The sequence below is a fragment of the Camellia sinensis genome, chromosome 8 (genome assembly GCF_055761805.1).
Source record: "Camellia sinensis isolate YWXY chromosome 8, ASM5576180v1, whole genome shotgun sequence".
Taxonomy (NCBI): Eukaryota; Viridiplantae; Streptophyta; class Magnoliopsida; order Ericales; family Theaceae; genus Camellia; species Camellia sinensis.
Genome location: NC_138968.1, coordinates 162,681,899 through 162,694,907, shown reverse-complemented (window position 1 = coordinate 162,694,907; position 13,009 = coordinate 162,681,899). Strand labels below are relative to the sequence as shown.

The 13,009-nt window shown below is 30.7% G+C and overlaps 1 long non-coding RNA gene across 1 annotated transcript; it reads right to left on the bottom strand.

Annotated features, from left to right (window-relative positions):
• Nucleotides 1-6,853: 6,853 nt before the first annotated feature.
• On the bottom strand, nt 6,854-9,435 carry LOC114313609 (uncharacterized). The gene is made up of 3 exons (XR_014338602.1): nt 9,321-9,435; nt 8,160-8,246; nt 6,854-6,906 (listed from the first exon to the last, which is right to left on the bottom strand). It is a non-coding gene; the product is annotated as an uncharacterized LOC114313609 (long non-coding RNA).
• Between the last annotated feature and the right edge of the window lie 3,574 nt (nt 9,436-13,009).

Genomic DNA, 13,009 nt, shown 5'->3' with positions numbered 1-13,009 from the left:
TGAGAGAGCATCACTTTTTCACCATTATTGAATTAATTATTATAATAATTGTTTATCATGTCTATCATTGTCTTATAGCCAACAATATATTGATAACAAACTGAGAAAATCATACCAATAATTTCTATATTTTTAATTGGTTAATTTTAATCTTTAATTTTAAATTTTATATTAATTTAGTTCAATTGATAAATTTATTAGTATTTTTTTATAGAAATAATTACTAAATTGGTTGAGATTAACTCACCGAATTGAATAAGTTTATAATTTACCTCTAAAAGTATGTCATATATCACTTATGTGTATATTTTTCATTAAAAAATGCTAATAATTGTAAGAAATTGGCCTAAATTGCGATAAAGTCATAAATTCAGGATCAAAATTAAGTTAATTAGAATTACAAGGACCAAAATATAGGTATTATCAATGTAATTTGTCCTAATAACAACATCTATTAAATCAATATTAATACATAAAATGATAAACAAATTATCATCTTAAAATTATTGATATTGAATTAATAAAATAAAATAGAACACAAGTATTTACTTTTCAAGTTGTAGTTGAGCCCCTAGAAGTCCAAACATCCACCACAAAATAAAAAATAAAAAATTCACAATCAAAATTTCAATTCACTTTTTTCTAGAACTCAATACACAATTTTTAGCTTGTGAGAATAGTGGGCAAGGCCCAAGATGTGGACCCCCAATTATATAACTAGTGGCTTTTCACAGCATAATACATCACTTGATTAATACTCAATTGGACTATATCTGTATCCACTACTTGTAATGGATACTGGGTCCTCTTCTATTTGATGTATTAAGTGTTTGACAGACTGTCTTTTTGATTGTTCATACTTCATCATCTTGCTAGTATAATTTAAAAATAAATTAAATTAAATTAAAGAAAAGTTTTAATAATTGTTCTATCTGTAAAGAATTATAGTTTGGTTTGGTAGACTTTTTTACTCAATTCTACCAATCAAAAATTAGTTTTAATTTTTTATTTTTTTACCTACTATTACCCAACATATTTTCAGTAACAATATAGCAAAAAAACATTAGTCTTCGTTTGAGAAGAGCTAAAATAGTCTGGTTTTTAACTATTTTAGCCTGACTTTTTTAGTCTCGATTGGTTTTTATTTTTGGCTTTTTTGAATTTGTGAGAGAAAAAATATAATGATTATGATTTGGATATGAAATTTTGTCTTGCTGGTTTATGTAGCCAATTTTATCTTTTGTGTTTTTTAGTCAAAAAGCCAAAACCAAACATAGCTTTAAAAAGAACTTTAATGTTAAAACATTCTATCAATACATGAATGACCTTATAGTTTTTACGCAGCTATTTCAAATAATCTAATTGTTATTAAAATAAAATCTAGTTAAATAGTGAGTTATTTATGCTTGGTTCTAAATATCAATTTTAAAGAATATGTTTAATTTTAATTAATTTATTTTTTAAGTTCATTTCAAATCATCTTTAATCAAATTGAACTTAACAAATTATAAAAAAATTAAAATGTAATGTAAGTTGAACAAGAGTAAAGTTAAGACATTCCAAAGGAAGCTATGACTACTATTTGAGTTTGTTTGGTATCTTTTAAATAAATACATTTATTTCGGTTACATCATTTTTTTTTATTTTTTTACACATATTTTATTAAAAAATTAAAAAAATATATTTATTTAAATTATTCCACACAAGTGAAAATTATTAAAAGAAAGAAGAAAAAAAAGGGATAAATTTTGTATTTTGTTAATTGGAGTAATTTAATGCTGTACACCAACCCTCAAAATCTATATAATTGATAAATGAATGATGATTTAACAAATACAATATGGTTGTACCAACAATCACATTGTCGTTTCTCGTCACTAATTATTGTTAAGGGCATGGTTAGATCTTTTTCTTAATTATTGATTTTTTAATTTGTTTATTTATTTATTTATTGGATTGAAAAATATGAAGCATTATATTATGCATGTGGGGGGTTAAACTTTGTGGGACCCATTAAAGTGTCGGCAGGAACGTAAGTGACCAAAAAGGAAAAAAACACACCAGCCAGCCTGGCTTAAGATGTCTTATCAGATAAAGCCACGTGGACAGCGATGTGCCTCCAAACTTGCCAACTCCTTCTTCTCCCTTTTCCCGATGACTGGTTCTTCTGATTAAAATTTGAGAAGGAATTTAAAAAAAAAAAAAAAAAAAAAAAAAGGAAGAAGAAAAAAGTGTAAAAAATTATATAAAATTTACATTTTATTTTATTCTTTTCTTTTTTAAATTTGTCAAGGGAGAATTACATATTATTATAAATATTAATAATTAAATTCATAATTTTTTTTTATTATAGTATAATAATTTTTAAAAATTCCATTTGAATGGTAATTTTCTTGCTGAGTATTACTATTTAGGCTCAAAAATTACACTTACTTTCTAGGTGCCATTTTGGGAAATGTGGCTGCCAAAAATGTAACAAAATTTTTTTGGAAAGTGTCAAAAACGCAGTCTTAAAATTACAAATTATGACCTATGAAAAAAAATAAAAAAATAAATCTCTTATATTGGGTAAGGGTATTTTGGTCATTTTAATTTGATTTGACACCATAAATAAATATTAAACTAAAAAGCAAAAAGTCAGCTTTTTACCAACTTCCCAAATCACTTCCAAAAAAGCCAAAAAACTTGGTAAAAAGTCAAAAGCTAATTTTTTACCAACTTCCCAAAACAACCCTATGTTTAGTGATGTATCAATAAGATTAATGATTAGATAATAAATGAGAGAGAGAATTGACTTAAATATTTTAATAGAATGAGTCTAAAAAGTAAGTTTATATATCATTTCTTTTTTTATTTAATTTTATGATTGATAAAAGCGTTACTATTTGCAAAAGAGATAAAATATTTTTTTAACATTTCATTTAATATAAAAAAATAATTTTTTATTTATAGAATAAATATCTACTAAAAAAAATATAAATTTTTTCTTCTAATAAATCGCTACTCTTATGGACTCGTTTGGGAAGTTGACTACTTTAGTTATCTTTTTTGCTATTTGACTAAAAAAGTTTTGTATGGAAAAATAGTCGACCATTTTTTTTTTGTAGTTAATTTGATGGTTGTGAGAGAAAAAATGAAATGGTTATGATTTAAATATAATATTTTGTCTCATTGACTATTTTAAGCTATTTTATCTTTATTGACTATTTTAACCCAAAATCTTGAAAAAGTCTAGCTTATAGCAAAATTTGAACCGTTTCGCTTCTTAATGAGATGCTCAAAGATTTTAGTATTTATACTATAAAGAATTTGTTATTAGAATAATGTGATAGTAGTATTTTTATAATTAAATATTTTTTAAATAGATAAGTTTAAATACAGACATATCATTTTATATACAAATATTATGTAATTGTTTTTATTTAAATTTTAAAGTTATATTGGTATGACATAGCCTTTTCAATGTTCAGGTGGAAATTTTTTAGTAAGGAATTTATACTTATATATAACAATTTACCCGGGTGATTATGGGGTTTCAAGATTCTTACTTTATAGACCTTTTTAGAAGTTGTAGTTCTAAGCTAGAAGGACATTGGCTTCCTCCAGCACCAAAGCCTCAGACGTAATTGGGATTTTTAGGGCACTCATGCTATCAAAAACCTAAAAATATTTACTTCAACATCATGTGTTATAATTCAAAAATGTGAACATCAATGTATACAAATATAATATTTATACAATTTTTTTTTTTTTTTTTTTTTTGTACATAAGAAAGTCATCTTTTGTAATAATTTCATTCAAAATCAAAATATGATGACTCATACTTTAAACAAAAAAAATACACTAAAAAATCATTGCTAAATAAATTTTGGCTATGTTTGGCATGGTTTTTTTTGACTATTTTAATCATAAAAAGATAAAATAGGATAAAAAACAAATAAGATAAAATGTCACATCCAAACTATAATCATTTTATTTTTTCTCTGACAAAAGTTAAAAAAATTCATTCCAAACGAGAGTTTTTAACTCCAAACTAAAATAACTAAAAAAATCAAAAAACTAAAAAGATGACACACATCTCCAATGACGGCTTTATAAGTGGATGATTTTCCATGGATGTGAGTGCACACATGGGTTCTAACTTTTATTGGGCTTTCTCTTTGGGCTCTAATCTTCGTTACTAATTGAGCTTTGCTACTTTTTTTTATTGGGCCATGAAATTGATCCTCTATTCTTTCTTTTTCATTTTCAGAGGATGAGAACCCTAACAGAGCATTCAACAATGGCAACTTCATCTCCTTCAATCTCAACCAAACCTGGAAATTCTCGTATGAATTTTGCTCATCAAATTCAATCTCCGTCAAATTAGATTGTTCAAATTACATTCCTTCGATTTCACATCCAATTTAATTTTTTGGTTGATATAAATCTTTATTCTTTCTTCTCAAAATTCAAATTCAACTAATCCTACTGATTTCTCTTGAAATTTCAATTCCAGAGGTCGTGCGTTTCACTAGGGAATGGGCAAGGGCTTCGGATTTCTCATATCGGTAATTCTAACTTTTCATCTTTCAAATGTTCTTTAATTAATTTGTTAAATGTTTCTTTGAGATCAAATCATTATATAAAAAAAAAAAATCTCTCTTTAACACTATTTAAAACTCATTAAGTTTTAATCAAGTTTGGACGAGGAACTATTTGGCTTGATAAACTTATATACACGATGCAAAACCAACTACTCGAGCCTGGTTCATTATTGGCTCGATTAAAATTTCTTCTGATCAGCTTGAAAGGTAAATAAACAACCCATACTTGAACATACATTGGAAATTATTAAGGTAAACAAATCAAGTTTATATAACTTACAACTCAACTCAACCTAACTCAACTCAACTCAACTCGTTTTGAGCCCCAACAAATAGCTACCCGTAAGAAATTTAACTCTAGATAAACAACCATAGAGGTGACCCTTAAGAAGTTGAATCTTTAATAAACTTCGAAGTTCAAATCTAATTCATGGCAAAATGTTAAATATAATGATAGGAAAATGCATGAGACCCCCAGTGGGGGTACTGGGGGTCTCTCCTGATTGGTCCAAAATAATTTTTTTTTTTTTTTTTTTTTTTTTTTGATTTTCCTTCCATTGCCAGCCCCCCACGTGGAGGTGGGGGTGCTGGGGGTCCTTCCCTGCTGGGGGTCTCCAGCAGGGCTCATAATGATATTACGGGTAAATGTGGAGTGATAGGATCTTGTCCATTAACGTACGAGACATTGCGGAACACATCAACTGATGGGTGATGGGGGGAAAGAGAAATAGGGATGGTGGGGTAATGGAGGGGGGTAGCATGGGGGTGTGGGGGTGGGGGTGGAGCCAATGTCACTGTTGTGCATAAAGCACAACTATTGTGCGGCTCGTGGCACTCATTGCGGATCCTATTTTGATGATCCTAACTGTTAAAAATTTAAAAAATATCGAGAACAATATACTTTTAAAAAATTAAGTTGATCGGATATCAATAACCTGTTCATCAAATAATATCTTTATATAAAAAAAAGTAAATATGTATGTATCAAACTAAATACAAATGTTATTTGATGAATAGGTTATTGATAGCCGATTAACTTAATTTTTTACAGTTATATTGTTCTCGATATTTTTAAAATTTTTAACGGTTTAGATCATTAAAATAGGACTTGAAATGAGTTTCACGGACTGCACAACAGTCACTGTTCACGCACAGCAGTGATATTGTATCCGGTGGAGGGTGGCAGTGTGGAAGAGAAATGAGTGGTGGGTTTAATGCCATCATGATTGTTGGTTTTGATTTAATGAATGGTTTATAAATGGTGGTAGTATGGCGGGGGGAAAGGATAGCGAGGGGGTGGAGGGTGGCAGTGTGGAAGAGAAATGAGTGGTGGGTTTAATACCATCATGATTGTTGGTTTTGATTTAATGAATGGTTTATAAATGTTGGTAGTCTGATCAAGTTCAAATTTAGAATTAACACAAATTTTCCTCGTTAATCAAGGTAACAAAGGTGCACGGATGATTGAGATTGACATTTAATTCAAATATTAAGTTTAAAATAGAAGAAATTAAAAAAAGATCAAGATTTAGTTTGTTACATGAGTCAAACTATGAATTTTTTCCCCAAAGAAAGATTAGTGATAAGGAAATGTAAGTGGAATTCCATGTATTTTTATTTTATTTTTTATTTGCCCATAGCCTTTAAACTTTAAAAGAAGATAAAGAGCCATACTACAAGTGCTTTAAAGGGTATCCAAGGTTTGTGTTAGGGCAAGGTCAATGAAAGGGCAGAATCTTCACAATTCACTGCTCCCATAACACCAAAAAGAGTAAAGAATATAAGGGTCCAGATATACCCTAATAAACCCTAATCTTAATTAAAAACAAAACCAAATCCACCAAAAAAAAAAAAAAAAAAAAGAAAAGAAAAGAGAGAGCAACTGATCATGCTTCGATTTCAAACCTTGAACACTTGATGGAGCCCATGGATATGTCAATCTCTATCAAGTTATCTTCCTCATTCATCTCATTAATGTCTCCTAGGATTTCCATCAGAGAGAAGTCTGAAAATTTCTGCTGCAAATTGAACTTTGGCTCTTCTTTCTTATTAGGACCACCAACATAGTGCCCACTTGGCAGTGCAATTTCAATGAGGCTTTCCTCGTCGGAAATCGAATCGTTGCTCCAATCTGGGCTGGTTTCTTGTTCTTCCTCAGAATCTTGATCAGTTATAGATGGCTGATCAATGCTTTCATTTTCTGAAAATGAGTCCATTGGTCTCACCATGTTACCATCAAGCTGACTTAGCACTATTTCAGCTTCTTGGGAGTCCTTAGGTTGTGTGGTAGTCTCACTTTCAGGCTCTAGTTTTGGTTCCACTGATGTTTCCATAAGCAATGGTTTGTTTTTTGAGAAAGTAAAGAAAGCAGAAGATAAAACAACAAAGAAAATTGTGAAGATAAGAGGTAATAAGAACCCACAACCCGAAAAAGCAGTACAGAGACAGACTAGAAATGTAACAAGAACTGCAAAGAAACACATAGAACAAGCCATTTGACACTCAAATGAGTCTTTCAAATTCATGGACTATGAAAAATGCAAAAGAAAATAAATAAATAAAACTTTAAATTACAGATTTGGAGAAGTATATGAAGAAACAGATTACTAGCACACAAAAAGTATATCTTCTGGATTTATTAAAAAAAAATAAAAAATGCTTATCTTCTGGATTGAAAAAACAGAAGATGAAAGAGCATAGTACTAACCACCTTTCAAACTAGCAATCCCCACTACTTTTCTTGCTCAGAAGCCAGGAGGGAAAATGAAAAAGAAAGAGGAAGAAAAAACCCTGTTTGAATCTAAGGTGTACTGTGCTTAAGAGATGTGGGGGAAATAGAGATAAAGATGAACTTGTTTGGAAAGAGGGAGCAAGTTGAGAAAGAGAGGGAATGGGGGTATAATGTTAAAATAATTGGACTAGCATTCGAACTAAATTGCTAGGTTGGTTGTAATGTCACAGTTCCCAATCCTCTCACCACTGTTGGTTTTTGTTATCAGGCCGGTCTTCCTCTCTCTCTGCACCTGATTCCCCTTGAAAAACCCAAAACCCTGGCTTCCCTCTGTATCTGTTTAGAGCCTCAAAACTTGGAAATAAGAGAAGCCATGTGCACACCTCTGGGCTCACCACATGGCACTTTCCCTCCATTTTCCATGAAATAACCAGTTAATCTTGAGAAAATATAAAATAAACCCTAATTTTTTTCACAAATTTTTGGTTGGATTTTATTAATACTATTATGGGTTAGTAGGATTCAATGAAAATTTCATGAAAAAGTAGGATTTTTTTTTCTAAAAATTTTCAATTAATCTTGTGAACGGAAAAAATATTAATGCATATTTTTATTTGTTTTTATAAAGCCATTTCTTCACAACTCCATAAAAAAATACCATTATCACCTGAAGCTTCATCAAACATTAATTCCAAGATGGACCAGACACATCAATTAATTAATTAAAATGAGGAAGACCTACTTATATACTCAGTAGCTTTTCCAAATCAACCAACCCAATTACCTAAACTGGTGCTTTTGAAGGGTAGCTCTGGAAAAAATAAAACACTCAAAAGACCAACCTTTTGTGAAGCCAAACTAACTTTTTCACAAATCTGTGCCATTACATCCCAACCATCATTGGAACCTCTAGGCTGTGAGCTTCTCCCCTATAACAGTATTAAGACCCAACCATGGTTTTAAAATGTAGTATTGGGATGTATTAGTAGTGGCATAATAGTATTAGGAGTATTGAGCGGTGCACATTGAAAATTAGGTGTTGTAATCATAAATTTTTTAAAATCATTAACCATAACAAAAAATAAAAAATAATAAAAAAGAAGGTTTTATAGCAACTAAAACTAACTGTATCACAGCAGTATCGGTGATGAATCTATACCTATTAGATACCAACCAATACATATATAGATTTTATTTTAGAAGCTGCATAGTGTGACTGTTGCAGTGTTGTGTGTTGGTTCCTCACCAACTCTCTTGGCCTGAGTTAGCAGATTGTGTGGTTTTCTTGGTACCAACCTAGTTAGGATTTAGAAGTTTCACTTTGATACTTTTTGCTCTTGCCTTTTTTATTGATGTTTTTCTTATATGTATCATTTTGGTTTCATCAATAAAAGTCTTTCTTTTACCGATCAAAAAATATATAAATTTTATTTTAACTGATATACCAAAATATATCGATATCAGAAAAACTAAACCTGATAATAATACACCAAGAATCAGTTTCTCCCCAGCAAGACTTTATGGAAGACTGTAGCCAAGAGAAGACAACACCTTGGTCAAATTCAGAAACTTTAGTGCAATGACATCAAAACTTTTTACAACTACAGGTGAGAGACTTATCAAGCACCTATTGATGCTATATTTCTTTTGTCAGACCCCCAGCTCAAGAAAAATGAAGTCTAAAAATAGAATAGGCCAAAGAACATGTAAGCTCAAAAAAAAAAAAAAAAAGAAGAAAAAAGAAAAAAGTTCCCAGAAGACCCAAGGTCAATTAAGCTAATTACCCAGTTCTTGTTTCACTCTAAGCTCATTATATCTAATTATAGACATAAAAATCATATATGCCATGTAGTTTGTTTTATTATATCTGATATATTTGCCCAATATTATTCATATTAGATATACATTATTATCTTGGTGATACAAAAGTATGTAATCAATTGGAGATACAAAAGTATGTAATCAATTGGAGCTAATCAGGAGATTAAAGAGAGAAGCCTTACTATATACGATACTTTCCTCAACAAGCCACGGGCTTTTAATGTACCCAAAAATAAAAACCCAGTGTTTTGAGTTTTGATTATGATCTTTGCTTTTGTTTTCTTGTTTTTGTTTTCTTCATTGGGTTTGTGCCTTTAATGATGGCTTTGTATGCTTTTAACATGTGGGTCATCAGTATGTCTCGACAAACTAGCAATGCTAGCCCCCACAATCACTAACAAGTTGGTGAGAACTCAATTTGGAACCAAAAATCATGACTATACTAGATTTGTTTTTTAGTCAACCTATGCCAGATTTGATGAGTGGTGTGGTATGCCCATCTCTGTGAAGTAGAGTGGTCCTGTTTGGTAGCTTATAGAGTTGCTTATATATATATATATATATATTTTAAATTTAAAAAATTTGCATTATAGTGTTTGATATATATTCTTCTTTTCTTATATCTTATAAAGTAAAAATAATTTAAATAAGTTGAAAAAATTTATTGTTTAAGAGTTAGGAGAAACATATTTTTACTTCTATTTTCTTATTATTAATTTTAACTTGAGAAAGGTGCACCAAACAAGCCCAGCGTAGAACCTATTCCCCATTCTGTCTTTGCTTCCCAATGGCAAGTGGTGTTTCAGATCAATTTTGGCTCTTTGGGGCTACCTTAAGGGTCACCTCAAGAAGAATCCAAAACAGAACTACCTACCTATTGTAAAATGTTCAAAGATTGTAAATACAAGAACATTCATTTTTTTTTCATATTTGTTGATAATTTTTTTAAAGATATGATAGGATCATATGGTTATGAATACCAGATTACTTAATAGGTTTTATAAAATGAATAATTCGAATCATACAATAGGGTTTGGAGTTGATCATATTGAAAGACATAGCAGGCCCTGTTGGGCATAACAGGAATCCCAAATCCGAGTTTCTATATATTGCATATGAAATTATAAACAAATCATTTTAGATGGGTTTCTATGTTTTTTTCTTTTTATCTTTATTTTCTCTTCAATTGATGCTTTACTTCCAGAATTGACAAATTACTAAATTCTTCACTGTTTTGCTTTAAGAAACAAATCCAATTCCCTTTCATCTATTTTTTGCACTATAATACTCCATTTTAAAGTAACTATCCAAATAAACCTAGTAAAAAATTATGTATTATCAAAGAAAATTAAAAAAAAAAGGGTGAGGTGATGATGCCACTTGTCGGCAAGTTGTGGGTGCTACTTGTTGGGCAAACAAAGCAAAGCCACATGAAACCCATATGGACAATCTTTTGCTCTACATTTTGAGTACAAAACATTGGAAACACACTTGGACTTCAACTTTAGAGATTATTTTATGAAAATGTTATCGAGTTTGGAGAAGATTTTGTTTTGAAAGAAGGAAACCATATGAAGAAGTCCGACCAGTGTTGGAGAATGTAAATTAAGGAATGTTTTAAGCTCAGTAGAGCTGGGAGGGGACCATGCCTAAATTTTGATGAATGTTTCATTGTAATTGGAGAATTTTGTATATAATTAATACATTTGCTTTGAATCTTGAGCTATGACTTTTGATTATGAGCAATTTTTATACCTTTACATTGTTTTAATATATGAAATTGTGTTTGTGTTCGAATATATTAGCAGAGAGATGAACAACATAACAATGCACGATGCATGTGAAATCAGCACAATCTCCATGAGTATAATGTTAATAGTCAATTATTATATAAGAGATTGTGTACATGGATCTTTTATGCTGTGTTTGGTTGAGGGATTTAGAGAGGGAAATGGAAAGGGAAATAGAAAAGGTAGGTGAAATGTGAATAAAACATCCTTATGTTTCACATAGTTTCACACATCTTTTTCCTTTTCCTTTCCAAATTCCTCCCCAAATCTCCCAACCAACCACAACATTAGGGTTTATGTTTGTTTCTTAGTAGGAGATTAGTGGTGTAGCAAGAATCGAATTATCATACGAATATGATTGCTCTAAAATATAATTCCTCATTTTTTTGATAAGTTTGATTCACTGTAAAATGTTAATTTAATCTTTGACTGGGGTTTCCCCACTGTGAGCCACAATAGTTTTTTTTCTAATTTTTATCTCCCATGGCTATATATCTTCATCTCCCTATGTACTTGTTTCAGAATTGAGGAAACTATAAAATGGAATTCACAAAAATTATAGTCATTTTTATATGAATGGCTCTGACATAATAAGTGCTTTGCTGCAATCAAATATTCCGAGTCTTCAAATAAAGGGCAGTGACTCTAGGGAGGTAGGTTATTTTGGAGAAGCTGAAGTTACAAAAAATTCAGGTTTTTGCGATGGCAAAATGCCGTTGCTAATACTCTTAATGCCGTCTCAAAAAAATTTTAGCGATAGCAAATGACTTTTAGCGACGGCAAAGGAAAGGTTACAACAGAAGGCGTTGCAAAAACTTTTTAGCGACATCATGCCGTCGCCTTTTTTTTGTGATGGCAATTGTTGCTTTTTACGACGGCATTTTGCTGTCGCCAATAATATGTAAAAAAGTGAGAACTTTTGCGACGACACTGTTTTACTGTCGCTAAAAGTCTTATTTGAGACGACAACTAATGTTGTTGTGAATTGTGTGGTTTTTTTTTTGCGACGGTGTGGTGCCATCGCCAAAAAAAAAAAAAAACTACAATATAATTATTAAAAATATTAAAATTACCTGTATTAAATGAAAAACAATTGAAAAAGAAACCAATAATTGCATAATAATATAAAAATTCCTGTATAGAAATAATAATTTCTCCATAATAAAAACATTCTTGCATCATACAATTTTTCCATAATAAAAACAAAATTACCACACTACATAATGTTCCATAATACATATATAATGTTTAAATACATAAAGTTGTTCATAATTCAAAATAACATAAACTAAAATTAAAAATTTTCTTCATCATTCTCCGTGGGTAACAAAAACAAAAGTTATTTTTTCACAGGCATGCATTTCATAAGAAGCAAATTCTTACTCGGAAAATATCTGAAAACAAAAAATAAAAAATTAGTGACAATATAATTTATGTGTTAATATGTTAATTACAAAAAAATATAAAAATTTAACTACTATACAATTATAAAGATAATTAAGTAAATAATTTTGCCTAGACCGAAATCTGACTCTAACTCCCAAACCGAGAACGTGATTTGAGTCTCGTCCTCTCCCATAAGTCTCTCGTGCCTAGGTGGTCGTGTGTGCCAAGTTTCGTGCTAATCCGACGCCGTTTAGTGATTTTGGGGTATCAACCCCTCGAATTCTAAATTTTTTAAAGAACTAGTTTGCCTAGCATGAAATTCAGCTCTAACTCCCAAATCAGGAACTCGATTCGAGTCCTGTCTTCTCCCACAAGTCTCTCGTGCCTAGGCGGTCATGTGTGCCAAGTTTCGTGCTATTCTGACGCCATTTGATGATTTTGGGGCGTCAACCCCTCGAATTCTAAATTTCTTAAGTAACTAGTTTGCCTAGCGTGAAATCCGACTCTAACTCCCAAACCGGGAACTCGATTCGAGTCCTGTCTTCTCTCACAAGTCTCTTATGCCTAGGCGGTCATGTGTGCTAAGTTTCGTGCTACTCCGACGCCGTTTGGTGATTTTGGGGCGTCAACACCTCGAATTCTAAGTTTCTTAAGAAATTAATTTGTGTAGAGTGAAATCCGGCTCTAACTCCCAA